At 54.2% G+C, this 21,273-nt stretch overlaps 1 protein-coding gene across 1 annotated transcript in view; it reads left to right on the top strand.

The window, feature by feature from the left end:
• The first annotated feature begins 1,428 nt into the window (after positions 1-1,428).
• The window catches only part of POU2F2 (POU class 2 homeobox 2), a 79,053-nt gene continuing 59,208 nt past the window's right edge, over positions 1,429-21,273 (top strand). Inside the window, exons 1-2 of the mRNA XM_058707002.1 lie at positions 1,429-1,541; positions 18,657-18,717. The gene's annotated coding sequence lies outside the window, so the exon portion shown is untranslated. The remainder of the gene's footprint in view (positions 1,542-18,656; positions 18,718-21,273) is intronic.

Below are 21,273 nucleotides of genomic sequence, written 5' to 3'. Positions count from 1 at the left end.
GAATCCCTGTCTATTTCTCTGTCTACTTCTCACTAATCATCTGTCTTCTTGTCTGCCTCTGTCTCTCTGTGTGTCTCTCTCTGCCTTGTCTCTGTATCTTTTGGTCTCTGCGTGTGTCTATCTGGCTTTGCTCCCCCCCCCCCCCATGGCTCTTTCTTCGTACTCCCTGATTCCGCATGTCTCTCTTATCTTCATGTCTATCTCTCTGTCTCTGTCTCTCTGTCTCTGCCTTCCTGTCTCTGTATCTCTCCAACTCTGAGTGTAGTTCTTTCTCCCATCTCTGATTCTTGCATGTCTGTGTCTCTTATCTCTGCGTCTATCTCTTTGACTCTCTCTCTTTATGTCTCTGTATCTATAGATAGAGATACATAATTCCATCTCCTGTCTGTGTGTCTGCTTCTCTGTGGCTGTCTTTCTGGCGCTTCATCTCTTTTCTCTCTGCATAGACCTCTTCCCCTTATCGCTTTGTCTCTGGGTGTCTCTGTGATTCTTGGTGCCTCTCTGCTTTCGTGCCCCCATTTACCGATCCCCACCTCTCTTTCTCACCCCCTGCACTGTGCCTGTGTTTATATGTTTCTGTGTATCTCTGACATCTCTCTGCCTCTGTTAGTCTCTCCCTGCCTCCATGTTTCCTGTACTATGGTCTCTCCTGTCTCCCTTTCCTCCCTGTCTCTGTGTCTCTGGTGTCTCTTTGAGGTCTCTCTGAGGCCTCTCTCTGCCTTTGAGTCTTTCTCTGCTCCCTACCCTTCTCTCTCGGTCCCCGCATCTATGTTTCCCGTGTGTCTCTGCGTATCTCTGTGTCTCTGTCTCTAGGCATCTCTTTGTCTCTATGAGTCTTTCCCTGCCTCTGTGTCTTCTGTGCTCCTGGTCCTCTTCCCTCTCCCTTTTCTCTCTGTCTCTGGATGTCTCTCTGTCCGTGGGTGTCTCTGTGCCTCAGGGTCTCTCCCTGCCTTTGAGTCCCCCTCTGCTCCCCACCCTCCTCTCCCTTTCCTCTCTGTCTCTTTCTGTGTCTCTGTGTCTCTGTGTCTCTGTCTGTCTCTGCGCTGTGTATCTCTGGGCTTCTCCTTGTCTTGGTGTCCCCCTCTACTCCCCGCCCCTCTCCCCTCTTTCTGTCACTGCGTCTCTATCCGTCTCAGCCTATCTCTGCTTATCTCTGAGTCGCTCTGTCTCTGTGTATCTCTGTGTCTCTGTGGGTCTCGGGCCTCTCCCTGCCTCCGTGTCCCCTGCGCTCCCCGCCCTCTCCCTCTCCCTCTCTCCCCCCTCGCTCTCTCGCTCGCGCTCTCTCTCTGAGCATCCTTGGGCCCGGGGTTGCCATGGGGACAAGGTGGGAGCCGGGGATGGCGCGCGCCTGGGCTCGCGCCGGCAGCTCAGGCGAGGAGCAGCGGCCAGAGCAGCGCCAGCAGCAGGCAGCGAGCGGGCGCGGGAGCGGGAGCGGGAGCGGGGGTAGCGTTGGCGGCGGCGGCTCCTCCTCGGCCATCCCCTCGGAGCCGTGCAGCTGACGCGCATGGCGAAGACAGCGGCGCCTACCGATGGGAGCAGCGGTAAGGCAAGGCGGCGCGGCGCAGCCGGGCGGGCGGGCGGGCGGGCGGGCGGCGGGCAGCCTCCTCCTCTCCCCAGCTCGCCTGCGCGCCCGCCCGCCCGCCCTCCCTTCCTCCCTCTCCCCTCGCAGCCCCTGCCCGCCCGCCCGCGCCGCGCTCGCCCTTCCATTTAAAAATCTTTAAAACTTTGCATATTAATATCTGCGCTTTGCATAATCTGACCCGCGCTTTATTGATTGCAAGAAGCTTAATGCAGCCGGCTCGGCCTATTGCAGAGAGCTCTCCGGGCGGGAGCCGGGCGGGCGCCGCTCGCTCCGCACCGCGCTCCGGCTGCCCGCCGCCGCTGCGGCCCCGGCCCTCTCGCCTCCCTCCCGGCGCCCGGCGTCGGGGCTTTGCCCCTGGCTGGGTATTTTTATTATTTGGGGGCGAGGGGGATGGCTTGCTGTCGGTGGCGGCGAGGGAACCAAAGGAGACGAGCGTGGTGGTGGTGTGTGTGTGGGGGGGGGGGGGGAGGGATGAGAAGAAATGGGGACGGAGAGGAGGTGAAGAGGGAGAGAAAAAGGGGAGAAGGGGCAAGAAGGATGGGGAAAGGAGAGGCGTGGAGCGGGAGGCAGTAGAGAGAGAGCGCAGTGACTGAGGACGGAGCCGAAAGGACGGAGGAGCGAGCGGAGGCAGAGAAGAGAAAGGAGGGAGGCGAGAGCAGCGCGGAGAGAGAAAGAGCCGACGGCCGGGAGCTGGCCACGGAGACCAGGCGGTGGTCGCATCGTCGCTGCCGCCCCAGGCAAAAAATAAAGAAAAAGAGAAAAAAAATAATACCAATAAAAAGACGATGAAAATAAAACACATCGCAGCTGGGGCCATCGTATACAAAAAAGGAGCGAGTGCAGAGAAGAGGCGAGGTGGCATCCGCTCCCGGCTGGCCTCGGCGCTTTGGAGAGGCTCCCCGGGCTGGGTGGGATCCCCATTTTTGACCCCGCATTTGGGGAAGGGGCGACTGTGGAGAGAACGAGGCGAGAGGGGGTCAGGGCTGGTGGTGGTGCCGCCTGCTTTTTTTCCCCCCCTTTCCTGGGGGTGTGGGGGCCGGTTTAGTGTGAGGATATTGGTTGCTGATGCTGTCTGAAGCTCCGAAGCAAGCAGGGTGCATGGGGGGGAGAGGTAAGAGGGCACGGGGGACCAGAAAGGGCTGGGGGTGGAAATGAGGGGCAAGAGAAAGAAACGGGGTGCTTTGGACTGCCGGCAGGGTGGAAGATAGGAGAGGGAGCAGCTGGGATGGGGCGCGGAGAGGCGGTGGCATTTCTGGTAGGAGGAGAGGTGGGAGCGGAGCTCCAGGGCTGGGGAGTGATGTCGGGGAGCTAGGATGCACCCCTCAGCTCTCTGGGCAAAGTCTGTAACTTGGGGAACCCCTTTGGCGGCCTCCTCCTGCCTCTGAGCTTGCTTCTCTTTTCTTCCTCTCCTGTCCTTTCTCGGATGCTTTTTCTCCATCTCCTTACCGGGTTCTCTTTCTCCCTGTTTTCCAGTTTGTCTCTTCTTCCTCTCAGTAAAAGCTTTCTCCTCCCCACTCAGTTTTCTTTCTTTCTTTCTTTCTTTCTTTCTTTCTTTCTTTCTTTCTTTCTTTCTTTCTTTCTTTCTTTCTTTCTTTCTTTCTTTCTTTCTTTCTTCTTTCTCCCCACCCCTTCCTTTCTTTTTCTCTCTTTTTTCCCTTCCCCCTTTCCCCTTTTCTTTCATTCTTCCTCCCTGCCACTCATTTTCTCTGTTGCCCTGTCCTTTCTGTCCCCTCCCTCAGTTTCATTTATTCATCACTTTTGTGGCATTGGCCTTGAACAGAGTGCCAGGGAGAGGGGGTCTGTGCAAAGACAAGGATCTCCCGAGTTCCCAGCAGAGCCTAACCCCGATTCTGATTCTGTACCCCCATGTGTTTCTACTGTCTTTTTTCTCTGCTGGGGGCTTGGGTCTGCCCTGGGGTTCTAGCGCCACCCCCTATTTCCCCTGGCTTCCTAGAGAAGTCCCGCTGGATGTTCACTGGGGCCATTGGAGGGGGAGGGGAATACCTTAAGTGAGGGCTCGTGGCTATGGACTCAGCCCCACTGAGAGAGAAGGGTGTGGACAGAGAAGAAAATGACATGGACGGCTAGTGGGAAGTGAAAAGGGGAGAAAATTGGGGGGGGGGTCCATCTGAGAGGATCTCTAGAGCTTCTGAGTCCCAGGTAAAAGGTCCTAAGAGAAAACATCTGGCCTGTTGACCACTCCCCACTTTCCCCCTAGCTCTTGGGGCCTGTGGAGTTGGGGAGCAGGTCCTGGGTTTAGAGCAAGACCCCATGAGCTGCTTAACTCAGTAGGTTTTAGTCTCTTGCCATCTTGTCGGTGAAATTCGCCCCCTCCCCCAGGGCATGGGAATATAGCGTCATTGCGCAGTGGGGGTCTGGTGTGTACGGAGTCAGACCATGGCGGCAGTGTCTGTGTATAACAGGGCCTGTGTGCATTGTGAGAGGTGTTCCGGATGGACTGACTGTGTGCAGAGCTTGGGAGCCTTGGCAGAGTGAGGAGCCAGAGGTGTAGAATCACGACATGTGTGTTCAGCAGGGGGCTGGGTATGGGGGGCTCCCATTGTGGGCAATACGTGTGCAGGAGGGAGTAGGCGCGTGTACTTACACTGGTTCTTCCCTTGTCTGGATGTTCATGGGCCCCTTGCCGAGCGTTCACTTGGGAGGCACTCGCTGGCTCTGTGCGTGGTAGCCGTCCACGCGTGTGCCAAGTCTGGCATCGGCAGTGGGTGCACCGGCGTGTACGTGCAGCACGGTTGTAGTAGAGGTTCTGCGCGTATGTACTAGGTCTGGTGTGAACGTGGTGTGTGCACATGAGGATATATGTTAAATAAAGTCACATGTGAAAGTACCATTGCTGCACGGAGCTATTATTATTGTTATTATCACTGTTGTTTTCGTTAGGTGTCTCTGTGTGTCCCGGGTCAGGGGGAGGGTGGGTTTATGAAGCAGGGTCTGGGTGCCATGATGAGAGATGTGCACAGGGGTCACGGGCGTATGGGTGGGCTCGACAGCATGCTTGCACAGCAACCTTGAAGCTGGGTTCAAGAAAACAAAACAAGAAAAGATGCCCCCTCCCCGAAGTCAGCCAGCCCACAGAAACCTTCCCTGGCTCTTCCCTAGTAACAAAGCGTCCCGTGTCAGGGGGTGGTAGGCAGGCCAGGAGGGAAGCAGATCAGGGCCGCGGTCTGCATCTCCAGGTGCTGGTAATGCAATTCTGTGTCTACTTCCTGATTTCTGGGTAATGTTGGACAGAGGCCCATTCGTGCCCACTGGGAGGTCCAGATCCCCATTCCCGTTTCCCTTAAGCTACTGGCCAACCCCCTGGTTGCTTGCAGTGCCATTCTTGGGGGCCCTGGTTACCCTCTCTTCCTCACTTCCCTCTGCCAGTCTTTGCAGGGAAAATGGAGGGTGTCTGTGACAGAGGCCGTGGCAAGGAAAGAACTTGGCCACCGTGTGTGTGTGTGTGCGTGTGTGTGTGCACGTGTCCACACCCATGCTGTGTGTGTCATAGAGGTTAGCCTATATATCCTAGATAGCATGCTGGCTAGATTTTTTTTCTAGCGGATCCATCAGTGGCCACCCCCAGGCCTCCTCCATTCTGGTTCCTACATGCAGGGGCCGTAGGCCAGAACCCCTTCTCCCACTAGTGTGACAGCCAAGCTAGGGGCCCTAATCTCAGCACCCTACTGGGTAGAACTTGTGAGAGCCCTGGCTCATAATCCTAATGTGGGGGACATGATGCAGGCATGAGGGGGACAGATGGCCATGCCAGGAGCTGCTTGGACCTCGATGGGGGCAAGGGAGCAGTTTCCATGTCTGATATGTGCCGGTTAATTTCCAGGAATTTTTTTCAGGATTGAAATGCTTAAGGAACCCGGGTATGGAGAATTGTTCGAGGAGAGAGTGAGTGTGGGGTCTCCTCAGACTGGGGTCTTTTCTTTCTTCTAAATATATATCACTCATCATTTTCCCCTTGGGCCCAACACCTCCTGATTTAATAATAATAATGATGATGATGATACACGCCCCTTACATCCACCTAGATCTTATAGCAGCCCTGATGATGTCCCTTTCACAGATAAGGGTTTGAGGTCCATAGCATTCTCCCAGGCTGTAAGCTACCCAGCGGTGCTAGCACCCACACCTTTGGGCCTGGTACCAAGCTTAGTCTGTCCTTAGAGGTCTTTCCGTCTCCCTTTAGCTGTCCCAGCACCATTTCCTTTCTCTGGCTTGGCCCCTTCCCCACTTCCTTCCTGCCCCCTGAGATGTCCATCCACAGACCTGTCTCCCAGGACCCGTCAGGTGGATGGATGCCTTATGTGGCTCAGGGAGGGCTTCGAGGACCTGGGTCTCGCTTTGAATCCTGAAGGGAAAGCTGGCAAATGAGCAAGGTCAAGAGCCCATTCTGTTGGTGACAGTTTGAGCCTGGGCCTGTTCAAAGACAGGGTTACAGATAGGCTTACATTCTCCCCGCCCCCTGCCAGTGAGCCCCAGGCTGTGGCCTTGCGAGGCAGGTGACTCTCCCTCATTTGCCCACAGCCCCACTTTCATTAGATGCTTGGGGGCAGGCAGCTTTTGCAGCTCTGAAACAGTCAGAAGGAGGCTAGAGGTGGTGGCCCTACATACTTGGTCCCCACATTCAATAGATATTTATCGAGTAGTGTGTCACTGAGCAAATGAAGTATACAGTTAGTTCCCTGAGGTATTCAGGCAATGGTAGCACGATCACACCCTACCTGCACATGATTATCAGACACCAACCACAGACTCTGAAGTGGCCCCCATCCCAGCCTTAGACAAGATTCTGGTACCTGGACTGTGAGCATGGAGGGAGTTTCCAAGTCACTGGGACTCTGGACAAGGAGGGAGGTGTGGGGTTAAACGGGGAGGGAGGTCTTTGAAGATGCTCAGTCACCGAGGAAGGGGGGTACAGAAAGACGGCAGAAAGATGGAAACTGGGAGGAAGCGGCCCCAGTCGGGGGTGTGGCCCTAAGAGCAGAGGTTGGCACAGTGTCGTAGGGCCCATGTATGGAGGCTCGGAGAAGTTTGGACTTGATCCGGCCGGCTGTGAGGAGCCAGCACTATTGCGATCACGTGCACACATGTGTATCTCGCGACAATGTGCCTCGGACAACGCGGACTAGTATGTGAGCATGAGTGCATGCGCCCGTGCCCTCATGTGGAACCCTTCTCCCTGGCGTCCATTCAGACACAGTCTGCCTCGCGGAAACGAAGGGGGCTACTTTAGCCCTTATCCTCAGGATCCCGTATCACACAGGCTGTGGCCACACACTCGTGTGTAAGAGCAGGCTGGGGACCCTCCCCCACTGGGGTGCGGACTCACGTGGCATTCGCAGACTTAATCCGCCGCAGTGAGGCCGGGGAGACAGCATCTGTCACTTTCACACACACAGGCAACGGAGTCTGGGAGAGACATACTGCACTTGCTCACAACAGCTCGAGAAGCAAACGTCTGTCCTGCGCTGCCCCCCGTGCCCAACACAGAAACAGCCCCTCGTGGCCTCCCACATCCAGGGTAGCCTTACACACCGAGTCTCTGCTGGCAGGAAAGCACACACACATGCACACGCATGTGCACACGTGTGAAGCACTGTCCCTGACATCCTAAGTCCCCGTATGCACAACCACACTCAGACTCTCTTTGACTTTAAGCACAGCTGCTGATATCCTAACCCCTTACTCTTGCTCTCGCTCTCTCTCTCTCTCTCTCACACACCACACACACACACACTCACGCACACACACACACTCCTTTTGACTTAAAGCACAGCTGTAGCCATCCCATCACCCATACACACATGCCTGCAAGCGGACTCACACACACACACACACACTCAAACACACAGTCTCCCGATCCACCAGAACCACCGTGGCCAGCGGTCATTGAAGAATGACAGCATGAGCAGTGTGCCGAGGGGGGGTCGCCCTGAGGCATGGGCTGTGGGTCACACAACAGGGACATCAGACTCCCTTGAGGGAAGGGTCAGGGAGACCACCCCGGAAGGGCTCCATTGGTCTGGACGGTTCTGTCAGGTAAGGAAGATTCAACAAATTCAGGCCAGAGGCGGGAGCCGGCTAATGGCCGAGGCCGCTGATGGCCGAGATGGCTGGTCAGCAAGGAGGGGAGGCTCGACAATTGATGTGATCGGGGCTGGACAAATGATGGCGCATTTGGCTGAAGCTGGCTAGGGGGCCAGAGACCAGAAACCGGGCGGCTATTCTCGCCTCAGTGGGGAAAGGGCCAGAGCGGGCTGTGCTGCATCCGGGTGGCTTTCCCAGCCTGGCTTCGCCGTGCATTCTGCCTGCTTTCGGGGTCTTTGTACGTGTGTGTGCTCACATGTGTGTTTGTGTGCACGCACAGTTATCTACGATTGTCAGCGTGCACCTGTCTCCGTAGAACTTTGTGTCTTCGGGACTCTTGGTATGCATCTATGTGCGCACCTTTGTGTGTGCCCTTGCTTGTGTGTGTGTGTGTGTGTGTGTGTGTGTGTGCACGTGCGTGTGTGTGTGCGTACATGCACACCCACAAAGTGTCCGGGTGCCTTTCTCACCGGACCCCGTGCACCTTTGTGTCCAAGTACGCGTGTGTTTATTGAGTGTGTGGGGACCTTTCTTATTGTGAGATGCTCTTCGTTCTTGTGCACTTGTAGTGTTTTGGCGTTGGGGTGAAGGTTAGGTGAGGAAGAAGGGATGTGGGTCTGGCTCTGGGATCCCAGCTATCTGCGCATCTGGTGGCTCACAAGGCTGTCTTTGTGCATCATTTGAGCCTCTGTCTGGGTATGGGCGGGCGGGCGTGGGCTTATGTGCTTGCCTGCTCCAGAGTTTGAATATCTGTGTGTCCACAACAGCATCTCCCACTGAGCATGGCTGTGAGTGGGGTGGGCCAGACCAGGATGAGGGGGGCATCTCCCTGAATCTCATCATCCCTCTGGAAGCAGTCACGCAACCCATCCTGGGCCTGGCTGGGACCCAGCAGCCCGGCACAGTGCAGACCACCCCTCCTCCTCCTTCTCCCCCCATGACCTTTGAGCACAGCAGCCCCAAATACATATTTATCAGAGGGGCTGTGGGGACCAGCCCCTCCCCCACCACTCCCCTCAGGGCCCAGCCTGCCTGGCTGCGGAGAAATTAACCTTGTGACACAGGAGCTTGCCGACACCCCGGCCCCCTCCCCATCCACACGGCACACATGAGCATGGATGGGTGAGAGAGAGAGAGAGAGAGAGAGAGAGAGAGAGAGAGAGAGAGAGAGAATAGGTACTCATCCAGACTGGGAAGGCAGTAGCAGCTAGGGAAAGAGAGACACACAGGTATATACATGTCCAGGTCACTCCTGACATACACACCACACACACACACACACACACACACACACACACACACACACTGTCTTTCTCTTTTTTTCTCTCTCTCTCCAAACTACAGAGGCTACATAAGTCTTGAACAGATGCACAGGCAAATTTTGAAATATACATGTAGACATATGCAGTGGTTCTGAGATAGATTCACACACAGATTCTCAGACACATGATGGACATGTACACCTGTGGGTCCTGAGACCCAGGTGCACATCCCCTTGGCCAGAGCTTCTCTTGGAAAATGCACAGGTACTAAAGCCTACAGATCCACACAGACGTTTGTGCCTACATCACCAGAGATGCCGAAATGGACTTGCCAGATTTGAACATGGACACGTCAGATAGGCACATACACACAGGTACAAAACCCCAGACATCCGTGCATCACGTATGTACCGAGACATCACAGGACAAGACAGATACCAAAGCACCAGGGTGCTCCTCACATAGAGAGTTGTTTTTTTCAACAGAAAGGGTACAAACACGGACACTAAAACATGGTGGCATCCCAGCTCATATGCCCGTGGGTGCATGCAGGCCACATTCAGAGGTCCTATGGGAAGCCACTCATGGTGAGTGGAAGAGGCGTATTCTGAGTTATAGACACAAACACCCACCTCCTCAGACTCATCCCCTTAGAGCAAAATGAAAATGGGTAGATGCTTAAGTCTGAAAATATTAATGGAATGAATCCACTCATCACACAGGAACACAGCCCTGTGTGAGCCAGGCCCTGTCTTAGAAGCTGGGAAAAAATGATTTACAAGACAGACCTGGGCTTTGCTCTCCAAGAGCTCTGAGCCAACAGGACGGGCACTGATCGGACCTCCGTGTATAGTTAGTTATAAATGGTGATAACGTCTGGGAAGGAAGGAAACGAGGCTGTGGGAGGGGTCATGGGAGAGCCTGGTTTAGATTGGTGGGTCAGGGGGAACACCTCTGAGGAAGTGACATTTAAGCTGAGCATTAGTCACAACACAGAGATTCTAAATGTGCACATGCATCCCTCCCGAAACTCACCAAGACCACACAGGCATAAACAATACAGGACACAGATCCCCGTCCCGCCTCCAATTTTGCTGTGCCTCAGTGCCCGTCTAGAAAACCTCTCTGGTGGGAAATGGAGTCTCCCCCACTGGCTGGGGCCCAGATACCGGGGCTTTGATAGAAGCACACAGAACATGCTGGGACCATGTGGAGCAGGAGGCCAAGCTGCCTGGGGGAGTCCAGAGGCTTCACCAAAGAGGTGACATGGAGAAGGGTGTGCAGGGTCTAGAGGAAAAGGGGAGGCAGAGGGCTTTCCAAATGGAGGCACTCCCTATGCACAGGCACGGAGTTGTGAGCCAGTGTGGGAAGTGGCTGGACTAGCAGGGGTGTGCAGGGAAGGGTGAGAGATGAGGCTTGACATCACTGGGAAGGTCTGTAAGGCTCAGGATTTATTCCAGATGCACCATGTAGCATGGAAGCGTTTTGCGGGAGAGACTCGACAGGATGTAAGCTAAGAACCAAGTCAGGGATCCTTTGGAGGATCCCCTGGCGTGGCAGAGAGACAGGAGGAAGATGGCAAGATCTGGAGGGAGGGACCTCCTGCCCTGCCTGTCCACTCTAGGATCCCTGCCCAAGGCCTGGCCAGAGAGGCGACACAGACAGCCTTCCTCTTGCTCCCAGCCCCATATCTTGGCCTCTGGGCAGAGTTGGACAAGCTACAACTTCTCCCACATGGAGATTTGGTGGGAGCTGGAGGTCGAGGGTTACAGTCCCCCTGAGTGACTGCCCATATGCTACTGTTTTCTGAGGCCTTCTGTGGCTAGGCCTGAGCTGCATGCCAAGGCACACGGATGAGCCTGACCCTTTCCTGCTCCAGGGGAGTCCCCAGTCCCCTGACAAAACCCTGTCAGGGACTCCACGGGTTTATTAAAGGCTTCTTGAGGTTGTTCTTAGAGAGTGAATGGGTCAGAAGGCCCCACGGGGTATATGGGAAGGGGATGAGGATGACGCCTGGTTTTTGAAGGTGAGACCAACCTTCACCTGCCACAGTGAGAAAGCCTATCATCCCTCTTCTCACCCCCACCCCTCCCTAGAACATCTTCCTTAGCCTAGAAGTCCCATATGATGGCGCCCGCCTGCCTATTCAATTTCTACTCCTTTTTTCTTGTCCCCAGAAGCTCAGTTCACTCTGGCCATCTTGGTGTTCCTCAAACACACCAACATTGGTCCTGCCTAGGGCCTTTGCACTTGCTGTTTCCTTTGCCAGGAAAGCCCTTATCCCATACTTTATTTGGGCTTCTACTCAAAACCCACTTTACCCCACAGGCCTGCCTTTCTTTTCTTTTCTTTTCTTTTCTTTTCTTTTCTTTTCTTTTCTTTTCTTTTCTTTTCTTTTCTTTTCTTTTCTTTCTTTCTTTCTTTCTTTCTTTCTTTCTTTCTTTTTTAATTTTTTTTTAACGTTTATTTATTTTTGAGACAGAGAGAGACAGAGCATGAACGGGGGAGGGTCAGAGAAAGATGGAGACACAGAATCTGAAACAGCCTCCAGGCTCCCAGCTGTCAGCACAGAGCCCGACGTGGGGCTCGAACTCATGGACCGCGAGATCATGACCTGAGCCGAAGTCGGCCGCTTAACCGACTGAGCCACCCAGGCGCCCCTCTTTCTTTCTTTTTAATTTTAATGTTTATTTTTTTTTTTTAATTTTTTTTTTTCAACATTTTTTATTTATTTTTGGGACAGAGAGAGACAGAGCATGAACGGGGGAGGGGCAGAGAGAGAGGGAGACACAGAATCAGAAACAGGCTCCAGGCTCTGAGCCATCAGCCCAGAGCCTGACGCGGGGCTCGAACTCACGGACCGCGAGATCGTGACCTGGCTGAAGTCGGACGCTTAACCGACTGCGCCACCCAGGCGCCCCTAATGTTTATTTATTTTTGAGAGAGAGAGACAGAGTGCAAGCAGAGGAGGGGCAGAGAGTAAGGGAGACACAGAATCTGAAGCAGGCTCCAGGCTCTGAGCCGTCAGCACAGAGTCCAACCCGGGGCTCAAGCCCACAGACCGCGAGATCATGACCCGAGCCAAAGTCAGACACTTAACCGACAGAGCCACCCAGGTGCCCTGCCCTTCCCACCCCCCACAGGCCTTTCTTGACCTCTCAGTCTAAAGAAACATTCTTCTGTAACCTACCCCTTCACCTGCTTTATTTTCCTTCTTAGCTTTTAGATATGTATTCTTGTCTGTTATATCTACCCCTCCACTAGAAGGTCAATGCCGTGAGGGCAGGGACTTTGTCTTGTTCAAAGGTGTATCCCCAGCACCTAGAATGGTACTCAGCACACTGCACGTGCTCAGCGGATGTTTGTCGGACGAACAGGAGCAAGTCCCCTGTCATCCCACTTGCCCGTGTAATGAAGGGTGGAAATGGGCATCTGCTGTGCCACAGAAGGGTAGAAGGAGCCCACCTTCCAGGGGGATACACCCACCTGGGTATCGGCAAGTCAGGCCACTGCCTGCCTGAACCCTGAAGCAGCCAGACTCCAGACCTGTCACCCTGGGGCTGTTCTCTCTACTCCGTTTCTCTTCACCACTCCACTCACCCCAGCCAATTCTCCTTGTCCCCCATCATCTCACCTGCTCACCCCCCCCACCTCTTCCCTCCTCCTTCTTCCCCCCACCCAGCACACACCCTAGCCACAGGGGAGGGGACCCCAGACCCACGCACCCTGCCTCCAGTCCTATCCTGGCCGAGGGCAAATCATATCACTCTTTTTAAGCCTCAACTTTCCTCCTCGGCGAAATAAGGTTTTTGTGGGGATGAAGAGTGACCGCGCGTGTGTGATGATGATGCTAATAATAGCTGCTATTTATCGAGTACCTGCCAGGTGTTAGGCATTGTGCTGGGTGCTTTGAACTTTTTTTTTTTCATTAGAAAAAACGGAGGAAAAAAAAACCCCTGAGCATGGCGTGTCCCCAGAGTGTCAGGCCCCGTGCACGGTGCTGTGAATCACAAAGGTGAACATAAGCCTGCCGCACAGAGCTTACTATTCCAGTGTGCACGCACACACACACAGGCCTGAAGCGCCACGCCGCTCGGGCGGTGGGGGCTTGTGCGCCTGTACTTGGCCCCTTTCAGCAGAAGCCCCAAGGGCCAGTTTGGAGGCCACTGAGGCAGCAAGTCTCCGATGAGAGACCAGCCCCAGCCATCCCTAATTCCCCTTTACTAACCCGGTGGGATCTTCCATTGTTCATATCTGGACTGTAGGGCCTGGCACAGGGTCTGGCCTAGAACTGGCCTTAGGAAATGCTTATTGAGTGAATGAATGAGTGAATGAATGAATGAATGAATGAACAAAAAAACATATTTAGCCAGGTGTCTTCACTGAATCTGCTCACACCCCAAGACAGAGTACCAGGACACACCCCCTCCCTTCCCCCGCCCCCAATTCCCTCCCACCCTCTGTATACCCTACTCACATGTCATTTATGGCTGGTAATCCTGATACCATTTCTCCCACTCCCTTGCCGCCTTCTGCATCGGTTTCTCTGCTAAATTTGTTATAAGCATGGTCTTGACTTCTCACATGAGCATTGTGAGACAGGTGTTCTTATCGTCATTTTATGTCTGAGCAACCGGAGGCTCAGAGAGGTGAAGTAACTTGCCCAGGGTCGCACAGCGAGGCGGCGGCAAACCTGTTTTTTGGCCACCATGCTCTTCTGTCCCATAGAAGTCGGTGCTCTCCTGAGAGCCCTCTAGTCTACATGCACACTTGTTCTTGCAATGTCTTCCCTCCCAGCAGTGGGAGGCCATGACCCAGGAGCCAGGAGCCCCAGCGTGTGTCCCAGCTCTGTCACAACCAGCTCTGTGCCTTTGGGAAAATTCTTTCCCTTCCTCTGGGCCACAACTTCTCCTCCAGCTGTCCCTCCTGTCTATAAGCCCTCAGCCAGTTTCCTGAAGAGGGCATAGGGCACAGAATTTGGCTTGGTCCCACCCTGCCTTCTCTGATAGAGGAGAAAGCAGAGGGGCTTTAGCTTTATTCTCATTTCGGGGTACGCTGGACTCTGCTGGACTTGGACACAGTGGGGACATAAGACAAGCCTGGCCGGGAAACGGGAGAGGGCCGGAGAAACGCCACTCACCGTGAGCCCACCGAGCTCCCAGCCACCTAGTGGGGCTCGTTAACCCCACTTTCTGCAATTACAGATATTAACTGATGTGCCACAGTGTTCGCTGTAGAAAAAGAGAAAATGCAGATATACAGAGAGTTGAGGAAAAAACCCGCCATGGGTTTCTAGTGAAACGAGAAAGAAAAATTAACTTCTTGATGCCTACCTTTCTGGCTAGCCTTTTCTCAAATGGGAGTATGACTTCGAGGTTACCCAAAGAACTTATTAAAATTCAGATGCGTGGGACCAAACTCAGAATTCTGACTTCTGCTCTAAACCTTTTTCTTTGGCGGGCTGTGTGTGTGTGTGTATGTGTATGTGTGTGTCTCATACAAATGGGATCACATGCCACATATCAGTTTATAACCTGCCTTTTACTTCCTAATAGTGGATTATGAGCATCCCTCCCTTGTCAGTGAATTTCTTTTGAGCATATTTTCTACAGCCCTGCAGTCCTCCTGTACTACCGTTTATCGTTCCGGTCCCCAGTCATAGGACATCTAGGTATTCCCGATTGTAATGATCCCCGGGTGACAGGTGAGGACATCGAGGCTTAGAGAAGTCCTTCACATGTATGAAAAGCTAAGGCACCATCCAAGGGGAGCTGGGGATGGCTCGGGTGCTGGGGATGGTTCCCAGCCTCACTCAGGGCAGGGCTGAGGGGCCCTGAGTGGAGGGAGAAGCTTGGGTAGGAGCCCCCAGACAGAAGACAGGTGACCTGTCAGAGGGGAGGTGGGGGCGCTTTGAAGAGGAGAACACCCTCTCCTAGCCCCCGGACCCACGCACGCTGTGGGCCTGAGCGCTGCCCCGTCGGGCTCCCCCCAGCCCCTCACACTGTCTCCCGCCCTGAGCCCACTCGCTGCCTGCTCCATCCTTGCCAGCTTATCAATAGGTTAAGTGGTCAGGTCAGTGATATTGACCATTTGATTAGGACCTTGTCAGATCAATCCCTGGCTCATCTCATGGGTCTCCTCCCCTACCCACACCCCCGCCCTGTTCTTCCGCGCCAGGGAGCAGGTGGCTGCGGTAGAAGCCTCTGCCCTCCGCTATGCAGCACCCCAGAACCGGGAGTCCTCTGGCAAGTTCAGAGAAAGTGAGAGCCAGCCTTGGCCTCACCATCTCCCATCCTAGTCCCACCGGGCCCGGAGCCCGGAGTGCCATCTCCAGTTCTGCTCCTGCCTTGCTTTCCCCGCCCCGCCAGGGCCTCGGTGCTAGCTTCCTGCACCCTCTCTTTACATTACATTCTCTTGCTTACTGTCACTAGATTTTGTTTGCTCTGTGTCCCGTGTCTCTCAGAGTCCGGTCAGACGGAGCTGCCCTTTCATGGCTGTGTGACCTTGGGCAAAGGACTTCACCTCTCTGAGCCTCCATTTCCTCCTCTGTCTTGGGGATGCTCCTCACCAAACGGGGTCGTGGGGATTCTGTGAGATCACATCTACAGAGCAGCTAAGCATGCCTGGCAGCCTGGCCTGCAGCTTGCACTGGGGAAACACCAGCTGCTCTCACTAAGGCCTACTGGGCTGCATATATCGAGCTCCCGTGTTTGGGGGGGCCCGTTGCTCTGCGCATCTTGCCCTTGGTGGCAGTGTAGGTGGGCAGTCTGCGTGTGGGGCCAAGGGGCACTGTCATACTCAGGCCTGTCCCATGCTCCAGCTCAGGGTCGTACCCTGTCCTGGGTGATGCTGGGGACTCTCCAGAGGAGCCAAGCCCCAAGCGAGCCTCCAGGAGCTCACAGTCTGGCGGGCAGGTAGCAGACAGACCAGGGAACACACATTTATATTGGCTTTGAGGAGAGCTGAGGGCTTTCTTTCCTTCTCTGAGTGAATATTGGAAACTTCTTTGTGGCGCAGCTGCAAGGAACATAGTCTCCGGAGTCAGAGAACTCAGGACTCAAATCCAGGCTCCTCCATTTCCTGTGCCAGATCCCTAGAGGCCAGCTGCTTTGGCTTCTTCTCCCTCAGAGTCCCCATCTGTGAAATGGGGAGAAGGCATCTCCTAAGTAGCTCCTCCCATCTTCCAGCTCCAAGGCACTGCTCTGTCTCCTGCACAGGGGAGACGTTATTTCCTGGGGAGAGGGGTCTGTCCGAGGGCATATGAGGGCACAGGGGCTGGGAGCTGACAAGAGGAGGAAGGGCCCAGCCACGGTGCTGCTCATCATGGGCATTGGGCACGGTGGCTGAGCGCGGATGGGAGAGCTGAGCGTGGGGGCTGCTGCTGGAGGGAAGTGCCAACATAGGGCACTGCCCCCGGGAAGACCCCAGCCCTCAGGCAGTGTCTGCCTCGGAGGCCCAGGGATTCCCCCGCCCGCCCGCCATCACTTACACCAATATTGACGGTTAATGCCGTGTCGCCACCGTGTTCAACACTCAGCGCGGCTAATTGTTTTGACTGGGAATCGGCAAGGCGATTAAACGCCATCGATTTTGCCCTGCGCGCTGCATCGATTTTTAAATTTCCTATTGATCCCGGCCCTAAATCTCCTTAACCAAGACCTCACCGTGGAGATGACAGCCGCTGATTAGCTCCGGGCAGGGGTGGGGGGGTGGGGGTATGTGGGGGGAGCAGCCCCTGAGAGGGGAGAAACCCCAGCTTCTCCCTCCCCCCAGGGAACAGGGGTCCTGGTCCCCTTCCACCCATGAAGATAGAGGCCCCAGTAGAGAAAGGGGGACTTGGGAGGGAGGAGTTGGGGGGACCTCTTGTTCCTTTTACCCCCTTTTTTTTCCTGTTTGGGCTTTGCTCTCTACCTGTGGCTCTCTCCACACCTACTCTCTCTGTCTCCCCATTTCTTCTCTTTCCTTTCCTATCCATCCCTCCGTCCATCCATCTGTCCATCCAGTCATCCATCCGTCCAGCCATCATCTCTCTCCCTACTGTCTCAGTCTGTCTTTTTCTCTCTTTTCTCCTTCTCAACTTCTGTCCAGCCTCCAATAATTCCGTGTGTGTTTGGCTGGTCCTGGGCCTCAGTCTCCCCATCTGTGCCAGCATATTTGCCGTGAGATAGGAAAGTAGTATACCAGACTTCCAGGTCCATGGCCATCCTACCTGTCCCCCTCTTGTCTCCCCTCTCAGGACTGCACGTATGGGGCACAAAGGTGTGAGACCGATGTGGGCTTACCGGCTTTGTTAACTCCCCCACAGGGCTCTCTCTTTTTCGACGGATGGACGTTGCTTCTCACTGTGAACTCATCAGTACTTGCCTGGGGAAGGTCTCCCTGACATCCTGTCTCTTTTGGGAAGTCTCTCCCTATCTTACAGTCCCTGCTCCTTCTCTGAAAGCCCACAGGAAGCAGGGGCAAAAGAGATCTCTGTGTGGGTTCCTTTCCCAGGAGGACCATGTTCCCAGAAGGCAAGAAACCAGGTTTTCAGACAAGGCACCTGGGCCCTTACTCTCTAACCAGCTCCCTCCTTCACCCAGCTCCACAGGACCCCAGGGAAGTCCCATCTCTTTTCAACCTCATCCACTGCATCTGTAAAGTATGGCCGATCCCAGCTGTCACTCTGCCGCCCTGCAGGGCTGTGGACACTCTTTGGTGACTGGTCTCCCCATGTCCTCTCTGTCCTCTCCATCTTCTGCACAGCACACAGTGGGACCTTTCTAAAGACAAAGTGGATTGTGCCCCTTCCCCTAGCTGCTAGGCCCAGGCCCTGTGGGGTGCAGCCTCTGCTATCCCTGAAGCCTCGTCTTTCCCACTTGTCTGGTGTCCCCTGGGCAGGTAAAGGCCTGACATTTTCTTCCCTTCCTCCCGGCCCTCTGCCTGACTAAAGTTTATTCGCTGTGCTCTGCTCGAGGGTAGCACCCTTCTTAGGTCTTCCCTGACTCCCCCTGGGATTCTTGCAGCACCTTCTCCTTACCCCAGCATGTTAGCATTGGGTCTTGCCTGTGAGCCCTCCAGCAGACAGGGCAGGGACCTTATCTAATTCACCTCTGCACCCCCACCCTTGGTCCAGAGCCCAGCCTAGACATACTTCCATATCTGCCGATTAACCCAACGAATAAATGAATGAATGAATATGTGAGTCAGAAATATCATCAGGACTTTTATTTTCATCTCCTTGCAGCATGCAGGCACCTGACGAGTAACTCTCTCAGATGTCTTTCTCGTTTCATCCCCCCACCCGTCCTTTGAAATACATAGCTTGTGAATTAATTAATCCCTCCATCTGTCCACCCTTTCGCTCATTGCCCATCATTTTCTTACTGGGGCATCCTGCATTTGGAGGGCCCTCTGCCAAAGGGAAACACTGTAAGACACAGTCCCTGCCCTTCAGGGGGCTTCCAGTCTGATGGGAAAAACAGATGTTCAACAAGGCAGGCAGTGGGATGCCCATTTAAGAGATGGGGACACTGAGGCTCAGAGCCCGGAAATGACCGCTGAGGGCAACAAGTGGCTGGCAGGACCTGAGTCCACATTCGCCAAGAGGTGCCTACGGATGGTGCCACAGGAGCCGAGTTCCTCTACTTGAGGAGTTGCCTCATCCTGCCCGAGTTGGGGATGCTTCACATATTCCCTAGGAGGCTGACTCTCTTCTCCTCTCTTTCCAGGTTCTCGACTGGACTGGGTTGGTGGCCTGAATGTATTAGCTTCGCTGCGTTTGCCCAAGAGGTAAGGGCCACGGCCTCAGAGCTTTGCTTATTGCTGTGCTCCGGGTCCTGTTCCCTTCCAGGAGTCCCTGCTTTCCCCTCCTCTTCCCTGGCTGCACCCCAGGAGTGGTGCCCTTCCTTGGTTTGCTCTGTCCTCCACGAGGTTAGCCTGTTTTGCGTTTTTATGCTCTGTGTGTCCTGTGGCTTTCTGGCCAAACAGGTGGTTCTGGGTGTGGGTGACCGTGAGGGTTTCTGCTGGTGAGTATCATGCTCAGCAGGAGAAAGATGGATACCTTGGTGGCTCAGATCACAGCTGGGGGGCAGACACGCCTGTGTGAACCCCCTTTCTTTCCCTTCCTAACTGGGAGTGACTTGGGATAGTCAGAGCCTTCATTTCCTCATCTATAAAGGGAATGATAACAGAACCCTCCTCAAGCGCTGTCCTGAGGGCGGAAGGCTAGTGAGGCAGTTCAGATTCCAACTCCAGAGCCAGATGGCCCCTGTGCCTCATGTGAGATGTGTAATCCTCAGTTTCCCCATCCGTCAGAGGAGGGTTATAACAGCACCCACCACACAGGATGGGAGGATGAAAGAAGTCACTCCATGGGAGCATTTGCCTCAGGAAGCAGGAGCTCAAAATACAGCTGGAAGATCCCCTGAACAAGTGAGGATTTGTGAGACCCCTCCGTGGAGCCCACTGAGACTCCTAAACAGAAGCAAGTGCTCCCCAGCAGCTCAGCTCATGAGGAAACGGGCTCTGGGCATGTGCTCTGGTGTTTGCTCCGCTCAGCCTGATGAGGCCCCGGTAGTGAGGATCCGGAGAGAGGTGGGACAGGGCCTCCGGGGTGGGACCTGCACCCCTACCACCACCAAGCTGCCACGTCTATTTCTACCAGAGCAGCTTAACCCACAGGCCTCAGGACTGCTCAGGTTCAGGATGATTCTGGTTCCCTGGAAAAAGCACACATCCTGTTCTCAGACCCCTGCATTCCTTAGAATGCAGTTAGAATAGGGTCCACGGATGGGTTTCACGGGGTCTGGGGAGGCCTGTGGTGGCCCTCATAGGCGTCCCACCCAGGCAGCCGTGCTGTACCAGGGGTCAGAGACTCACCTGAAGAAGCAGATGAAAGCTGTATCCCAGGGTCTGCAACCTGCGCTCGTAGGAACCACAGTGGACTAGAAAATGCATTGCGGTGGGAGACTGCTCTTCAGCTCCACTCTCTGTCTCCCTGCAGAGACGCAAACCCCACTTGCCAGATTTTCCAATTTTCCAAAAGAAGCCAGATACCCAGAATTTCGTGTGAAATCTCCCATTAAAAAATGTTTTTAATGTTTATTTATTTTTGAGAGAGACAGAGACAGGATGCAAGTGGGTTAGGGGCAGAGAGATGAGGGAAACACAGAATCCGAAGCAGGCTGCAGGCTCCGAGCAGTCAGCGCAGAGCCCTAGGTGGGGCTCAAACTCACGAGCTGCGAGATCATGACCTGAGCCGAAGCCGGACGCGCAACCGACTGAGCCACCCAGGCGCCCCTCTCCCGTCTGTTTAAATGTTGGGTACTAACACAAAATTTCAAAAATCTCCCTGTGGTCCAAGCCGCATGGTTTGGGCAATCTTTGGCCCATAGAATTCTAGTTATACAACTTTTAGTATAGACTTTCTCTTGGGAAAACCCATCCCTGTATCTCCCCAGTTGTGCTCCAGCTCAGGATCTTCACAGACCCCCTGAAACCCACCCATGGACCCCGTTCTAACTGGTAAGGAATGTGGGAGTCTGAGTATGGGATGTGAACTTTCTCCAGGGAGCCAGAATTGTAGCTTTGCCAGGAACTTTCAGGTCCCCTGATGCTCTTGATGTTGAAAAGAGGGTCAAGGAGGAGCTTCTTGCTGGCTCGGTCAATAGAGCATGCGACCCTTCACCTCTCGGTCGTGAGTTCAAGCCCCACATTGGGTGTGGCGCTGACTTAAAATCAAATTAAATTACATATATATGTATATATATACACATATAAATTACATATATATGTATGTACATATATATGTATATATATGTGTATATGTATGCACATATATATTTAAAAAAAGAGGGTTGAGGAGCTTCCAGGTTGCAGAATTTGGGGACTAGAGGTTGGCTTTGAGGAATGCCTGAAAGTTGGGCTAAATTAGCAGAGGCCGTTAAAGGAATTATGTTTCAGAGCTGGCGGAAGTCGCAAACCAGGTCTCTGATTTTCGTTCTTTGTGTTCAGATAGATGTTTGTTAAGTATCCAAGGTTTCATGGACACACGTGTGACAGTTTCGGTAACACATGCCGAGAGCTGTTGCATCCAAATGGCGGAACTGATATTTACCAAGGGGCCACCTCCATGCCAGGGCCTACTCTGGGTATTTTGCATTAATCCTCAGTGCAAGCCTGTGAGGTGGATGGTGGTCCCCTGTTGCCAGAGAAGGAAACTGAGGCACAGAGAGGGGAGGCAACTGGCCTAAGGCAGGTAAGCAGTAGAGGCAGAATTTGCGCTCAGGTCTGCCTGAGCTGTAAGCTCTTGCTCTCCCACATCAATAAGACTCACCACAGCAGTTC

This window comes from Neofelis nebulosa, chromosome 17 (assembly GCF_028018385.1).
Source record: "Neofelis nebulosa isolate mNeoNeb1 chromosome 17, mNeoNeb1.pri, whole genome shotgun sequence".
NCBI classification, from domain to species: Eukaryota; Metazoa; Chordata; class Mammalia; order Carnivora; family Felidae; genus Neofelis; species Neofelis nebulosa.
This window is presented reverse-complemented; position numbering and strand designations above follow the sequence as displayed.